The sequence below is a fragment of the Ascaphus truei genome, chromosome 7, assembly GCF_040206685.1.
Source record: "Ascaphus truei isolate aAscTru1 chromosome 7, aAscTru1.hap1, whole genome shotgun sequence".
NCBI lineage: Eukaryota > Metazoa > Chordata > Amphibia > Anura > Ascaphidae > Ascaphus > Ascaphus truei.
Genome location: NC_134489.1, coordinates 24,167,755 through 24,184,354, shown reverse-complemented (window position 1 = coordinate 24,184,354; position 16,600 = coordinate 24,167,755). Strand labels below are relative to the sequence as shown.

General features: G+C 49.9%; 1 pseudogene; it reads left to right on the top strand.

Moving 5' to 3' along the window:
* The first annotated feature begins 11,049 nt into the window (after positions 1-11,049).
* On the top strand, positions 11,050-12,040 carry LOC142498818 (UDP-glucuronosyltransferase 1A6 pseudogene; annotated as a pseudogene).
* Positions 12,041-16,600: the final 4,560 nt, after the last annotated feature.

Below are 16,600 nucleotides of genomic sequence, written 5' to 3'. Positions count from 1 at the left end.
TTGTCCTCCAGGTTTCAGGGCCTGGCCTCCTCTCATGGAGCTCTTTGGATGTGCTACAGTCGGCCTGCTCAGATATACTGTAAGCCAGACTATTGATACCCAACATGGTCTTCATTGGAGGTCTTAACTGTGCAGAGAGGAGACCTTTATTTTGGGTAGGAAAAATTCCAACAGCACAGCAGTGTTCAGGTACCAAGAGAAGACAAGCAAACACGACATGGGCCAAGTGTTAAGCCTTAACTCACAGGAAGCATTGTAGACACTGCTGTAAATTTAAATACCAGTGTTCTGTATAGTGGATCTGAATGAAATAAACAAAAATAGGAGCACTCACAAATCCGTGTTTAGGTGGTGCTACAGGTGCACATCCTCCCGCTGCAGAGAGGAACGTCAGTAGAGCAGATCATGAACGGCACGCCTGTAGTCTTGTGAAAATATGGGGAAAAGTTTATTTGAAAAGATCGACGTTTCGGTGCTACAGTGGCCCTTTTTCAAGATACAGAGGCAGTGCAGAAGAATGCAATATATATATATATATATATATATATATTTATATATATATATATATATATATATTTATATATATATATTTATTTATATATAAACACACCAACCCACGGGATGCCCCAAAGTGGCACTAAAATCGGCACCAAGACAAAGTTCAGAAAGTTGCTAAGCAACGGGGCCAAACAAACTCATAGTAGTGCTGAGACGTGGCTTGGTGTCGTAGCGTGTTGTGCCTAATGATTTGAAGCATGTATGGGATAAAGAACTGCAATAAAAGTGCAAACATTATGTGTAACCCTCCTTACGCAGCTCCTAAGGAGCTCACATCAGAATGACTATATACATTGTATTACTCAGTCTCTCATAACTTTTCCAGGGTGTTGGACCATCTCACACACTGCCTCTCACTGAACTGACTGCCTCACTCATGCCTTCACTTTCACTGAACTGACCACGACCTCTCTCACTTACCCTCACTCTCAATGAGCTGACTGCCTCACTCACTGACCCTCACTCTCGCAGAACTGACCACTTCTCTCACATTGAACTGACCACCTCATTCACTGACCCTCACTTACAGAACTGACCACATCACTCAATGACCTCATTGAACTGACCCCTCACTCACAGAACTGACTGTCTCACTCTGACACTCACAGAACTGAGTGCCTCACTGACACACTGAACTGACTACCTCACTCACTGACGATCACTGTCACTGAACTGACCATCTCACTCACCCTCACAGCACTGACTGCCTCACTCACTGAGCATCACACTAACAGAACTGACCCTCCTTTCCTATGTGTAACCCTCCTTTCCTGTGTGTAACCCACCTTTCCTGTGTGTAACCCTCCTTTCCTGTGTGTAACCCTCCTTTCCTGTGTGTAACCCTCCTTTCCTGTGTGTAACCCCCCTTTCCCGTGTGTAACCCTCCTTTCCTGTGTGTAAGCCTCCTTTCCTGTGTGTAACCCTCCTTTCCTGTGTGTAACCCTCCTTTCCTATGTGTAACCCTCCTTTCCTATGTGTAACTCTCCTTTCCTGTGTGTAACCCTCCTTTCCTGTGTGTAAGCCTCCTTTCCTGTGTGTAACCCTCCTTTCCTGTGTGTAACCCTCCTTTCTTGTGTGTAAGCCTCCTTTCCTGTGTGTAACCCTCCTTTCCTACGTGTAACCCTCCTTTCCTACGTGTAACCCTCCTTTCCTGTGTGTAACCCTCCTTTCCTGTGTGTAACCCACCTTTCCTGTGTGTAAGCCTCCTTTCCTGTGTGTAACCCTCCTTTCCTGTGTGTAAGCCTCCTTTCCTGTGTGTAACCCTCCTTTCCTGTGTGTAACCTTCCTTTCCTGTGTGTAACCCTCCTTTCCTGTGTGTAACCCTCCTTTCCTGTGTGTAACCATCCTTTCCTGTGTGTAACCCTCCTTTCCTATGTGTAACCTTCCTTTCCCGTGTGTAACCCTCCTTTCCTGTGTGTAACCCTCCTTTCCTGTGTGTAACCATCCTTTCCTGTGTGTAACCCTCCTTTCCTATGTGTAACCTTCCTTTTCCGTGTGTAACCCTCCTTTCCTGTGTGTAACCCTCCTTTCCTGTGTGTAACCCTCCTTTCCCGTGTGTAACCCTCCTTTCCCGTGTGTAACCCTCCTTTCCCGTGTGTAACCCTCCTTTCCCGTGTGTAACCCTCCTTTCCCGTGTGTAACCCTCCTTTCCTGTGTGTAACCCTCCTTTCCCGTGTGTAACCCTCCTTTCCCGTGTGTAACCCTCCTTTCCCGTGTGTAACCCTCCTTTCCCGTGTGTAACCCTCCTTTCCCGTGTGTAACCCTCCTTTCCCGTGTGTAACCCTCCTTTCCCGTGTGTAACCCTCCTTTCCTGTGTGTAAGCCTCCTTTCCTGTGTGTAACCCTCCTTTCCTGTGTGTAACCCTCCTTTCCTGTGTGTAACCCTCCTTTCCTGTGTGTAAGCCTCCTTTCCTGTGTGTAACCCTCCTTTCCTGTGTGTAACCCTCCTTTCCTGTGTGTAACCCTCCTTTCCTATGTGTAACCCTCCTTTCCTGTGTGTAACCCTCCTTTCCCGTGTGTAACCCTCCTTTCCTGTGTGTAACCCTCCTTTCCTGTGTGTAACCCTCCTTTCCTGTGTGTAAGCCTCCTTTCCTGTGTGTAACCCTCCTTTCCTGTGTGTAACCCTCCTTTCCTGTGTGTAACCCTCCTTTCCTATGTGTAACCCTCCTTTCCTGTGTGTAACCCTCCTTTCCTGTGTGTAACCCTCCTTTCCTATGTGTAACCCTCCTTTCCTATGTGTAACTCTCCTTTCCTGTGTGTAACCCTCCTTTCCTGTGTGTAAGCCTCCTTTCCTGTGTGTAACCCTCCTTTCCTGTGTGTAACCCTCCTTTCTTGTGTGTAAGCCTCCTTTCCTGTGTGTAACCCTCCTTTCCTACGTGTAACCCTCCTTTCCTACGTGTAACCCTCCTTTCCTGTGTGTAACCCTCCTTTCCTGTGTGTAACCCACCTTTCCTGTGTGTAAGCCTCCTTTCCTGTGTGTAACCCTCCTTTCCTGTGTGTAAGCCTCCTTTCCTGTGTGTAACCCTCCTTTCCTGTGTGTAACCTTCCTTTCCTGTGTGTAACCCTCCTTTCCTGTGTGTAACCCTCCTTTCCTGTGTGTAACCATCCTTTCCTGTGTGTAACCCTCCTTTCCTATGTGTAACCTTCCTTTCCCGTGTGTAACCCTCCTTTCCTGTGTGTAACCCTCCTTTCCTGTGTGTAACCATCCTTTCCTGTGTGTAACCCTCCTTTCCTATGTGTAACCTTCCTTTCCCGTGTGTAAGCCTCCTTTCCTGTGTGTAACCCTCCTTTCCTGTGTGTAAGCCTCCTTTCCTGTGTGTAACCCTCCTTTCCTGTGTGTAACCTTCCTTTCCTGTGTGTAACCCTCCTTTCCTGTGTGTAACCCTCCTTTCCTGTGTGTAACCATCCTTTCCTGTGTGTAACCCTCCTTTCCTATGTGTAACCTTCCTTTCCCGTGTGTAACCCTCCTTTCCTGTGTGTAACCCTCCTTTCCTGTGTGTAACCATCCTTTCCTGTGTGTAACCCTCCTTTCCTATGTGTAACCTTCCTTTCCCGTGTGTAACCCTCCTTTCCTGTGTGTAACCCTCCTTTCCTGTGTGTAACCCTCCTTTCCCGTGTGTAACCCTCCTTTCCCGTGTGTAACCCTCCTTTCCCGTGTGTAACCCTCCTTTCCCGTGTGTAACCCTCCTTTCCTGTGTGTAACCCTCCTTTCCTGTGTGTAACCCTCCTTTCCCGTGTGTAACCCTCCTTTCCCGTGTGTAACCCTCCTTTCCCGTGTGTAACCCTCCTTTCCTGTGTGTAACCCTCCTTTCCCGTGTGTAACCCTCCTTTCCCGTGTGTAACCCTCCTTTCCCGTGTGTAACCCTCCTTTCCTGTGTGTAAGCCTCCTTTCCTGTGTGTAACCCTCCTTTCCTGTGTGTAACCCTCCTTTCCTGTGTGTAACCCTCCTTTCCTGTGTGTAAGCCTCCTTTCCTGTGTGTAACCCTCCTTTCCCGTGTGTAACCCTCCTTTCCCGTGTGTAACCCTCCTTTCCTGTGTGTAAGCCTCCTTTCCTGTGTGTAACCCTCCTTTCCTGTGTGTAACCCTCCTTTCCTGTGTGTAACCCTCCTTTCCTGTGTGTAAGCCTCCTTTCCTGTGTGTAACCCTCCTTTCCTGTGTGTAACCCTCCTTTCCTGTGTGTAACCCTCCTTTCCTGTGTGTAACCCTCCTTTCCTGTGTGTAACCCTCCTTTCCTGTGTGTAACCCTCCTTTCCTGTGTGTAACCCTCCTTTCCTGTGTGTAAGCCTCCTTTCCTGTGTGTAACCCTCCTTTCCTGTGTGTAACCCTCCTTTCCTGTGTGTAACCCTCCTTTCCTGTGTGTAACCCACCTTTCCTGTGTGTAAGCCTCCTTTCCTGTGTGTAACCCTCCTTTCCTGTGTGTAAGCCTCCTTTCCTGTGTGTAACCCTCCTTTCCTGTGTGTAACCTTCCTTTCCTGTGTGTAACCCTCCTTTCCTGTGTGTAACCCTCCTTTCCTGTGTGTAACCATCCTTTCCTGTGTGTAACCCTCCTTTCCTATGTGTAACCTTCCTTTCCCGTGTGTAACCCTCCTTTCCTGTGTGTAACCCTCCTTTCCTGTGTGTAACCATCCTTTCCTGTGTGTAACCCTCCTTTCCTATGTGTAACCTTCCTTTCCCGTGTGTAACCCTCCTTTCCTGTGTGTAACCCTCCTTTCCCGTGTGTAACCCTCCTTTCCCGTGTGTAACCCTCCTTTCCCGTGTGTAACCCTCCTTTCCCGTGTGTAACCCTCCTTTCCCGTGTGTAACCCTCCTTTCCTGTGTGTAACCCTCCATTCCTGTGTGTAACCCTCCTTTCCTGTGTGTAACCCTCCTTTCCCGTGTGTAACCCTCCTTTCCCGTGTGTAACCCTCCTTTCCCGTGTGTAACCCTCCTTTCCTGTGTGTAACCCTCCTTTCCCGTGTGTAACCCTCCTTTCCCGTGTGTAACCCTCCTTTCCCGTGTGTAACCCTCCTTTCCTGTGTGTAAGCCTCCTTTCCTGTGTGTAACCCTCCTTTCCTGTGTGTAACCCTCCTTTCCTGTGTGTAACCCTCCTTTCCTGTGTGTAAGCCTCCTTTCCCGTGTGTAACCCTCCTTTCCCGTGTGTAACCCTCCTTTCCCGTGTGTAACCCTCCTTTCCCGTGTGTAACCCTCCTTTCCCGTGTGTAACCCTCCTTTCCCGTGTGTAACCCTCCTTTCCCGTGTGTAACCCTCCTTTCCTGTGTGTAACCCTCCTTTCCTGTGTGTAAGCCTCCTTTCCTGTGTGTAACCCTCCTTTCCTGTGTGTAACCCTCCTTTCCTGTGTGTAACCCTCCTTTCCTATGTGTAACCCTCCTTTCCTGTGTGTAACCCTCCTTTCCTGTGTGTAACCCTCCTTTCCTATGTGTAACCCTCCTTTCCTATGTGTAACTCTCCTTTCCTGTGTGTAACCCTCCTTTCCTGTGTGTAAGCCTCCTTTCCTGTGTGTAACCCTCCTTTCCTGTGTGTAACCCTCCTTTCTTGTGTGTAAGCCTCCTTTCCTGTGTGTAACCCTCCTTTCCTACGTGTAACCCTCCTTTCCTACGTGTAACCCTCCTTTCCTGTGTGTAACCCTCCTTTCCTGTGTGTAACCCACCTTTCCTGTGTGTAAGCCTCCTTTCCTGTGTGTAACCCTCCTTTCCTGTGTGTAAGCCTCCTTTCCTGTGTGTAACCCTCCTTTCCTGTGTGTAACCTTCCTTTCCTGTGTGTAACCCTTCCTTTCCTGTGTGTAACCCTCCTTTCCTGTGTGTAACCCTCCTTTCCTGTGTGTAACCCTCCTTTCCTATGTGTAACCTTCCTTTCCCGTGTGTAACCCTCCTTTCCTGTGTGTAACCCTCCTTTCCTGTGTGTAACCATCCTTTCCTGTGTGTAACCCTCCTTTCCTATGTGTAACCTTCCTTTCCCGTGTGTAACCCTCCTTTCCTGTGTGTAACCCTCCTTTCCTGTGTGTAACCCTCCTTTCCCGTGTGTAACCCTCCTTTCCCGTGTGTAACCCTCCTTTCCCGTGTGTAACCCTCCTTTCCCGTGTGTAACCCTCCTTTCCTGTGTGTAACCCTCCTTTCCTGTGTGTAACCCTCCTTTCCCGTGTGTAACCCTCCTTTCCCGTGTGTAACCCTCCTTTCCCGTGTGTAACCCTCCTTTCCCGTGTGTAACCCTCCTTTCCCGTGTGTAACCCTCCTTTCCCGTGTGTAACCCTCCTTTCCCGTGTGTAAGCCTCCTTTCCTGTGTGTAACCCTCCTTTCCTGTGTGTAACCCTCCTTTCCTGTGTGTAACCCTCCTTTCCTGTGTGTAAGCCTCCTTTCCTGTGTGTAACCCTCCTTTCCCGTGTGTAACCCTCCTTTCCCGTGTGTAACCCTCCTTTCCTGTGTGTAAGCCTCCTTTCCTGTGTGTAACCCTCCTTTCCTGTGTGTAACCCTCCTTTCCTGTGTGTAACCCTCCTTTCCTGTGTGTAAGCCTCCTTTCCTGTGTGTAACCCTCCTTTCCTGTGTGTAACCCTCCTTTCCTGTGTGTAACCCTCCTTTCCTATGTGTAACCCTCCTTTCCTGTGTGTAACCCTCCTTTCCTGTGTGTAAGCCTCCTTTCCTGTGTGTAACCCTCCTTTCCTGTGTGTAACCCTCCTTTCCTGTGTGTAAGCCTCCTTTCCTGACTCTTAAGGAGTTTACATCAAATAGTCTATGTACACGGCAGTGCTCCGTCTTTGTTAAATTGTCAGGGTGCTGGATGCGTGCAGGTTGGGCGTTGCTAAGCAATGATGGGCGCCAGGAACTTTAGGCTACGGCTGCAACTCGCGCCCGCGAGATTGGCGGCGCGCGCAGCCGATTACCTGGTCTGCAGGGAGCTGCACGAAGAGAGACCAGGGGGGGCGTGGCGGAGGCGCGGCCATGACGGCACCCGGCAGGTTCGCCCTCATTGGCTGAACCGCCGGGGGGCGTGCCGTATCGCTCGACGCGAGTCCTGCCCTTAATTCTATTGAGAGCAGGAGTAGCTCTCGCGCGAGCGCTGCGGCCCCCCCTCGCAGCGGGCCCGGCGCCATTGCGGGGAGGGCTCTCGTGCGCGCAGCGTCTGCCACAGAGGACGCTGTAGCAGGCAGCGGGGGCAAGGCCTAAGATACACTCTCGCATATATTATATACAGTACCTCTTATTTATATCCACTTGAGTGTCCATTGGCTACCCTGTGGGAGCTGCTTCCGTAGCTGCCCCTGTCTTGGCCTGCTAGGGAGGCGCTGAGGCTTTATACTTTCTACAGGGCCAGTGTAACCATTAGGCGAACTAGGTAGCCACCTAGGGCGGCAGAATGTAGGGGGTGGCAGCTAGTTCGCTTAATGCAGTGTTCCAAGAAGCAGGGGGTTTCCCTGAGCAGGGAGAGAGGGGGGGCAGTTTCCTCCATCACGATTGGCTGCTGCTGGGTAAAGCCGCCGGGTAATGCAGCCAATCAGGAGGGATTAAAGAAATACAGTGCGTGCTGTCCCTTGATTCCTGATCTCTTCTAAATTAATGTAATTCTCCTTGTCGCTCCCAATCTCCCGTGATCAGCGGGGCAAATCCAGGCACACACAAAAAAGGGGCGCAAAAGAGAAATAACATAATATAATTTATATGTCTAAATGGAACATATAACACTTACATAAAAAGAGGGGGATCACAATGATTCAATCATCTGCATATCCACAGAGGGTCGGGGCCCGACTACCAGAGCCCCCCCCCCCAATCTCAAAGTCCCAGATGATAAAAGGGATAGTCCAGCTGAAAAGATGATAATGAAGTGCCAGATGCCGCTTCCAGTCGGCGTCCTCGTGGTATGTTTCGATGGCAGCTGCCGGATGTCCATCGTCACGGGCGTCACGTCGCTGCGTAGCTGATTGAATCATTGTGATCCACCTCTTTTTATGTAAGTGTTATATGTTCCATTTAGACATATAAATTATATTATGTTATTTCTCTTTTGCGTCCCTTTTTTTGTTTTTTTTTGTGAGCCAATCAGGAGCCGGGGGACAGCACCAAGAAGGAAGCTGCATGGGCGGCAGGAAAGAGTTGAGGCTGTGTGTTTGTGTGTGTTTGTGTGTATGTGTTCTGTGTTCCGTGACTGCCCTGTCTGTATCTAATCTGGTGTGTGTCCGAGGGGGAGGGGGGTGGAGAGGGAAGAGAGAGTGTCATTGGGGTGAGAGAGTGCCAGTGGGAAAGAGAGAGAGAGAATGTCAGTAAGGGCGGGGGGGAGAGAGAGTGTCAGTGGGAGGTGGAGAGAGAGTGTTTGTGGGTGAGAGAGTGTCAGTGAAGGCGGGAGAGGGGGTCACTTGTGGGGGAGAGAGTCACTTGGGAGAGGGAGAGTGTCAATGGCAGGAGAGTGTCAGTAGGGGATGAGAGAGTCAGTGGGGGTGAAAGAGAGTTTGAGTAGGGGGTGAGAGTGTCAGTAGGGGGTGAGATTGTCATTGGGGGGTGAGAGAGAGTGCCAGTGGAGGGGGGAGAGTGGCAGTGGGGATAGAGAGTCAGTGGGGGGAAAGAGTGTCAGTTAGGGGGTGAGAGAGAGTCAGTGGGGGTGAAAGTGTGTTAGTAGGGGGTGAGAGTGTCAGTGGGGGGTGAGGGAGAGAGTCAGTGAAGAGGGGAGAGAAAGTGACAGTGGTGGGGGGAGAAAGTGTCAGTGGGGAAGAGAGTGTCAGGGGAGTGAGAGAGAGTCAGTAGGGGGTGAGAGTGTCAGTGGGGGGTGAGAGAGTGTCAGTGGAGGGGGGGAGAGTCAGTGGAAGGGGGGAGAGAGTGACAGTGGCAGGGGAGAGAGAGTGTTAGTGGAGGGGAAGAAAGAGTGTCAATGAGGGGGAGACAGAGAGCATGCCAGTGGGGAGGGAAGAGAGAGTGTAATTGGGGTGCCAGTGGGAAGGAGAGAGTGTCAGTGGGAAAGAGAGAGAGAATGTCAGTAAGGGCAGGGGGGGGGAGAGAGTGTTTGTGGGGGAAAGGGGAGAGTCAGTGAGGGTGAGAGTGTCAGTGAAGGGGGAGAGAGGGTCACTTGGGGGGGAGAGAGTCAGTTGGGGGAGGGAGAGTGTCAATGTGGGGGAGAGAGTGTCAGGGGGGTGAGAGTCAGTCGGGGTGAAAGAGAGTGTCAGTAGGGGGGTGAGAGTGTCAGTGGGGGGTGAGAGAGTGCCAGTGAAGGGCGGAGAGAGAGTGACGGGGGGGGGGGGGGGAGAGTGACGGGGGGGGGAGAGAGAGTGTCAGTGGGGAGGGAGACATTGTCAGTGGGGACGGAGACAGTGTCAGTGGGGGGAGGGTGTCAGTGGGGGGAGAGTGTCAGTTAGGGGGTGAGAGAGTCAGTGGGGGTGAGAGTGAGTGTCAGTGGGGGGTGAGAGTGAGTGTCAGTGGGGGTGAGAGTGAGTGTCAGTGGGGGGTGAGAGAGAGTGTCAGTGGAGGGGGGAGATAGTGTGACAGTTGTGGGGGAGAAAGTGTCAATGGGGGGGAGAGAATGTGAGTGGGGGAGAGTCAGTTAGGGGGGTGAGAGAGAGAGAGTCAGTGGAGGGGGGAGAGAGTTTCAGTGTGGGGGAGGAGAGAGAGTCAGTGGTGGAGAGAGAGTGTCAGAGGGCGGAGAGAGAATGTCAGTGGAGCTGTGGAAGAGAGAGTGCCATGGGGAGAAGTGTCAGTGGGTGGGGGGGGAGAGAGAGTGTTAGTGGTGGGCTAGAGAGTGTCAGTGGAAGGGAGAGAGTGTCCGGGAGAGTGGGAAAAGGGGGGGGGGGAAGTTGTATGAATGTTAGAAATAATCTACTAGGTATAAGATAAAACAATTTAAGTTAGAATTTTTGGGGGAGATGGGGGGGTCAGAAGACTCACCTAGGACTCTCCTTGCACCAGCCCTGACTTCCTATATTACCTTACTGAGCCTTCTGCTGTCGGTATCGCTCCATCTCCTGTGGGCCCCTGTTGGGCCTTACAACAAACTCTGTCTGTCGGCAGTATCCACATCTTGGATATAGAATGCCACCTCATGGCTTTCAGTGTGAGAGTCAGCTATGGACCCTCCACTTGGGCTGATCCAGCTATGCCCCAGGGTTACAGTTTGGGGAACCCCATATATGCATAGGCTTCCTCTGTGAACTCAGAGAGTAGTAGGGAACCATCGCTAGGGATGCTCTCTGATTAGGGCACTGTCCCGACTATAAAACAATAGAGGATCTTTATCCAACCCATTTCTATAAACTGAACCTATATACACTATAGATAGTGAGATCCCTCCTCTATGACTTAACCAGGGACCTCACTTCCAGATCCTTCGCCTGCACTATATATATTCTATCATCATGTCACTGTCTTCAGGAAAAAGAGGGCATGGCCTAACTTCTGGTGAGTCACCCCAGCGCTATGTGATGAAAAAGGGTGTTACTCTGTGTGGGCCCACACAATTAACCCTCAAAAACAACAGTAATCCCAAAGGTGGATAACATATGTTTGGGTTCCAAAATTCTTATCACGCCTAAGAAATGAAGCCAACTCTTTAGAACCTCATCACCCTAATATCACCAAACATTATACCCCCAAAATGTCTACGAACTTGAGGACAGTGGAAAGATGTCAGCCTACCTCGGGAAATGAGAGGGATTTTGTGTGCAGTAAGGGTAAGGTCTGGTAACCTTTCTGTACAAGATTAGGAATTCTATAACCTTCTAGGGCCCAGATACAGCACAATGGCAAATCAACCAGTTGCATAATTATCTCCTTTCCTTTCACCTTTATCCCTCCAATTTTTATGATTTACGGATGAGACACAATTGCCTACAGATTAGCCTTCTTTTAGCAAACACATCTGTTTTCCTAATGTGCTAATTCACCCGACACTAAAAATGTGGATTGGTCAAAAATAAAGTCCTGTCCAGATGTCATATAGTTCATTGCACATGGACCCAACATTCTGCCAAGTAATGAAAGACGAGTTGTTCCAGATATAAAACCGGAAGCATTCTGTGCACGATTCACCCTCAGAAATGGTGTTACCCTCATCCCCTAGCTTTGCTACTCAGCTGCTCCTCTTCCTAGGAGCTCTGAGCCTGACTGATGGGGGGAAGCTTCTGGTAGTCCCCATGTATGGCAGTCACTGGCTCAGCATGCGCCCTGTGGTGGAGAGGCTGGCACAAAATGGGCACCAGGTTGTGGTGGTGATTCCTGAAAGCAGCTTGGACATGTATAGGTCTAAACTCTATACTACAAAGACATATCCCGTTCCTTACAGCAAGGATGAAATCCACCATGCGCTACTCAAATTTGCAAGTGATCATTTCATAAAACAGTCCGTCCCAGGAGTCATCCTCACCATGTACACAAGTATGGGCGATGTATTCCAACTCCTCTATTCCATGTCTAAGAGCTTTTTAAACAACAAGGAGCTCATTGAGTATGTTCAGAAGGAGAAGTTTGATGCTGTGCTCACAGATCCTTTGTCATTTTGTGGGGTGATAATAGCCGAGTACCTTGATATTCCCTCGGTGAATTTCCTAAGGGGGCTGCCCTGCGCCTATGACTACGATAGTGCACAGTGCACAAGCCCCATTTCCTATGTACCCTCATTATTCACTCAGTACTCGGACCACATGACCTTTCTGCAGCGGTTGCAGAACATGCTGGTCAAGCTAGTGGAGCCCTATTATTGCCGTGGATTCTTTTCAGCATTTGAGCGCATGGGATCAGAGTTCCTGCAGAGAGAAGTGACCGCTCCCCAGCTCTTCAGAAGGACCTCAGTCTGGCTCCTGAGATATGACTTTGTCTTTGAGTACCCAAGGCCAGTAATGCCCAATATGGTGTTCATAGGAGGCATCAACTGTGCTCTCAAGAAGCCTCTAACCAAGGTAAGAATGTGTTACATTTCTGAGTCTACTTCCGTGTCACTGTAGGTTACTAGAAATAGAAAGAAGCAGATCTATCTGACCTACCAGAAACGCTAAGAACAAATGGCGCACTAACGCAGTCTTCAATGTTAGTAGTATTTATTCAAAAATCGACCTTTCGGCCCTCAAGATGAGGAAGGTCCATATTTTTTGACCGAAATGTCGATGTTGAAATAAACACTACTAACATTGAAGACCGTATGAGTGCGGCATTTTCCTCTGTCTAGTATGTTACCTGGAAGTGTTCCAGGCTCTGTTAGAACCCATGGCAGTATACAGCTTTTTAGTGTAAGTGAACCTGTTTATTTTCTTCATTACCAGAAACGCTAACATACAAGTAATAGGAAAGGTAGAACAGTCCTGCATGAACCACATTCTCCCCATCTGTCTGGTCCATGCAGAGCATGTGTGGCAGAATCTCCAAATCAAAGATGGTTTCATATCTTCTGCTGCTCAGTCCTGGCTCTAGTGGATGATAGGAAACTTTGGTTGTCCCTTTGGATGGCAGTCACTGGCTCAGCATGGGGGGCACCAGGTTGTGATGGTGGGACCAGAGACCCACATGTTCACTCCTGAAGACCTACCTCCAGGAAGAGTTTGAGGTTCATATTCTTCAGCACAAAACACTTTACGTCGTGTTCTTTGCTGAGCTTTCAGGAGCTGCCAGAGTCTCCTGGAAAATGAACAGCTAATGGGGCATGTGTTAGAGGGCACATTCCATGCTGTGCTGATAGACTCGGCCTTTCCATGCTGTGCCATCCTATCTGTGCGATAACTTGTCCCATTAGTTTTCTTGGATTTCCCTGTAGTTTGGAGTACATTGAGGTGTCCCGGCCCCCCTCCTACATACCCGGCCCTAATGCACCACATCATTCACTCAGCGGGGTCAGAACTACCTTCACCAGCTACATGGAAAATACTTTATTATGGGGCTTGTCCTCCAGGTTTCAGGGCCTGGCCTCCTCTCATGGAGCTCTTTGGATGTGCTACAGTCGGCCTGCTCAGATATACTGTAAGCCAGACTATTGATACCCAACATGGTCTTCATTGGAGGTCTTAACTGTGCAGAGAGGAGACCTTTATTTTGGGTAGGAAAAATTCCAACAGCACAGCAGTGTTCAGGTACCAAGAGAAGACAAGCAAACGACATGGGCCAAGTGTTAAGCCTTAACTCACAGGAAGCATTGTAGACACTGCTGTAAATTTAAATACCAGTGTCCTGTATAGTGGATCTGAATTATATAAACAAAAATAGGAGCACTCACAAATCCGTGTTTAGGTGGTGCTACAGGTGCACATCCTCCCGCTACAGAGAGGAACATCAGTAGAGCAGATCATGAACGGCACGCCTGTAGTCTTGTGAAAATATGGGGAAAAGTTTATTTGAAAAGATCGACGTTTCGGTGCTACAGTGGCCCTTTTTCAAGATACAGAGGCAGTGCAGAAGAATGCAGAAGAATGCAGAAGAATGCAATATATATATTTATTTATATATAAACACACCAACCCACGGGATGCCCCAAACTGGCACTAAAATCGGCACCAAGACAAAGTTCAGAAAGTTGCTAAGCAACGGGGCCAAACAAACTCGTAGTAGTGCTGAGACGTGGCTTGGTGTCGTAGCGTGTTGTGCCTAATGATTTGAAGCATGTATGGGATAAAGAACTGCAATAAAAGTGCAAACATTATGTGTAACCCTCCTTACGCAGCTCCTAAGGAGCTCACATCAGAATGACTATATACATTGTATTACTCAGTCTCTCATAACTTTTCCAGGGTGTTGGACCATCTCACTCACTGTCTCTCACTGAACTGACTGCCTCACTCATGCCTTCACTTTCACTGAACTGACCACGACCTCTCTCACTTACCCTCACTCTCAATGAGCTGACTGCCTCACTCACTGACACTGTCTCACAGAACTGACCACTTCACCCACTAACCCTCTCTCTCATTGAACTGACCACCTCATTCACTGACCCTCACTTACAGAACTGACCACCTCACTCAATGACCCTCACTGAACTGACCCCTCACTCACAGAACTGAATGTTTCACTGACTCACTGAACTGACTACCTCACTCACTGACAATCACTGTCACTGAACTGACCACCTCACTCACCCTCACAGCACTGACTGCCTCACACTAACAGAACTGACCACATTACTCACTCAGTGATCCTCACTCATTAAGCTGACTGCCTCACTCACTAATCCTCACTCACAGAACTAAGCACTTCACTCACTACCCCTCTCTCTCATAGAACTGACCACCTCATTCACTAACCATCACACAGAACTGACCACCTCACTCACTCTCTCAATCTCACTGAACTGACCACACCACCTCACTCAGTGACCCTCGCTCTAAATGAGCTGACCGCCTCACTCACTTACCCTCACTCACTAACCCTCTCTCTGACTGGACTGACCACCTCACTCACAGAACTGACCACTTCAGTCACTGACCCTCATTGAACTGGCCATCTCACTCATTCTCACACTCACTGAAATGACTGCCTTACTCACTCTCATGGAACTGAGTACCTAACCCACTACCCTTACTGAACTGACCACCTCACTAACTCTCACAGAACTGACCACACCACCTCACTCACTGACCCTCACTGAACTGACCATAAACATCTGCAGCTGTTATTTCTCCGGTCTCACGTATACACATTGTACAAATATATACATGATGCTAACATACTGCCGTCTCAGAAGCAGCGTGTAATGAAAGACACAATGTAAATATCCTATAGGTTACTATGTTGGTGAGTAAAATAAATAGACCTCACAAGATTACAGAAGACCAGCGCGGCTCCTTCTGCTGCTCCGATAACCAAATAGGGCGACAGTTTGCCCCGATCATTACTTACGAGCCACTATGTTAAAGAGACAGTTACCCGGGGGGCGTGCCGATGACGTCGACCAGTGCAGTCGGGTGAAAGGAGAGCTCCCGAGACCCACTCGAATAAACATAAAAAACAGACCTTTTTCGTCCGGATAAAAACCCCAAAAAACCTCCCTCTGGCCTCCTGATAACACAGGGATGTCTACCAAGGGGAAGAACCAACCTAACCAAGGGGTTGGGAAGTATTTTACCCCCGTGAAACAGCACTCAGACACAGGAGGAAAAAAACAAAGATGGCGGTTCACCGCCGGGAACACGAGGCATGCAAGGCCGCACAGATCCTGCAAGCCCAGCTACAACTCCCCCCCCGGACGGGGGCATCACAAAAGAATTCCTGGAGGAACTTCATGCTAAACTGCAGAGGACTCTACAAGCTAACCTCAAGGAAGCGGTGTCCGCAATTAAGCAGGATATCCAGGGCCTCCAGGAACGAACCACTTCGCTTGAAACAAAGCTTGAAGAGGCCCTGCAACACCAAAATGACGCGGATGAAGAAATCATCCGACTCGGCCGAGAAATCCATTCCCTCCGCGACGGCCTGGAGGATCAAGAAAACCGGGATCGCCGTCAGAATCTACGGATCCGAGGCATCCCGGAGACGATCCTACCAGGCCACCTGCGTGAATATGTGACAGACTTCTTCGTCTCCATCTGCGCAGAAATCGATCAACGCGACCTAGAAATCGATAGGGCGCACAGAGCGCTAGGCCCACGATCCGATGATGCAAACCGACGGAGAGATGTTATCGTGAGGCTCCACAGTTACACCACGAAGGACAAACTCATCGGAGCATGTCGCGTGCGGGACAACATCATGTTTAGAGGAGAAACACTCCAGGTCTATAACGACCTATCGAAGCAGACGGTGGATCGCAGGAAAGACATGCACCCTCTAACACTGCTCCTTCGAGATAAGGGCATAAAATATAAATGGGGATTCCCCTTTAAATTGGTCATCAACCATAAAGGGAAATACCTCTCTATAAGACATCCCGACGACATGGAACCCCTGGCGAAGACCTTGGGCCTGGCTCTGGACCCTCCTGGATCGTCCGACTTAACTGGAAATCGATCCAGCGATAAGGAGGACCAGCCGACAAGGACCTCGGAGAGGATCGCGGAGAAGTGAAACCCCCGGGAGAAATGAGGTAACGGATATTCTACGCACCTGCTCAGCCGCCCTGAGAGAGCCTGTCTGCATCCCGATGACAAAATGGCGGCGCGCGGGGCTTAACTTCCCCCATCGAGTTACTGAAATTCCGCAGCGACCGCTGTCCCTCCTGCGTGGCGCATCCTCCTTCGACTACCGCCTCAGCACACGAATCTTCAGGACGGGTCTGCAGAGACATCGAGCACCTAGCTCTGGAGAGTATCCCGCGCTGAGCCTCTCACCGCCCCCCCTCGGCTGAGGGGGGATTGAGGCATCCACGGAGCCCGCGAACAGAAGCAGACCCTGCATTTCCCGGGAAACGAGTAGAGGGACGACCGAGCCCCAGGACAATCCTTGTCCCAGAACGCTACAACCCGCGGATGATCCATAAGGGACAGGGTCTGTAATGTTGTCCCATACACCTTCCCAGTTCGTTTTAACCCTGTTACCCCAAGTTACACAGTCCTCTTTGGGCCGCAAGTAGCGCAGAACGACTGACATTGAGTTTACTCTGCTTTAGATAAGGACCCCCCCCATTGACCTTCCCCGTCCCTCCTCCCCCCCTCTCCC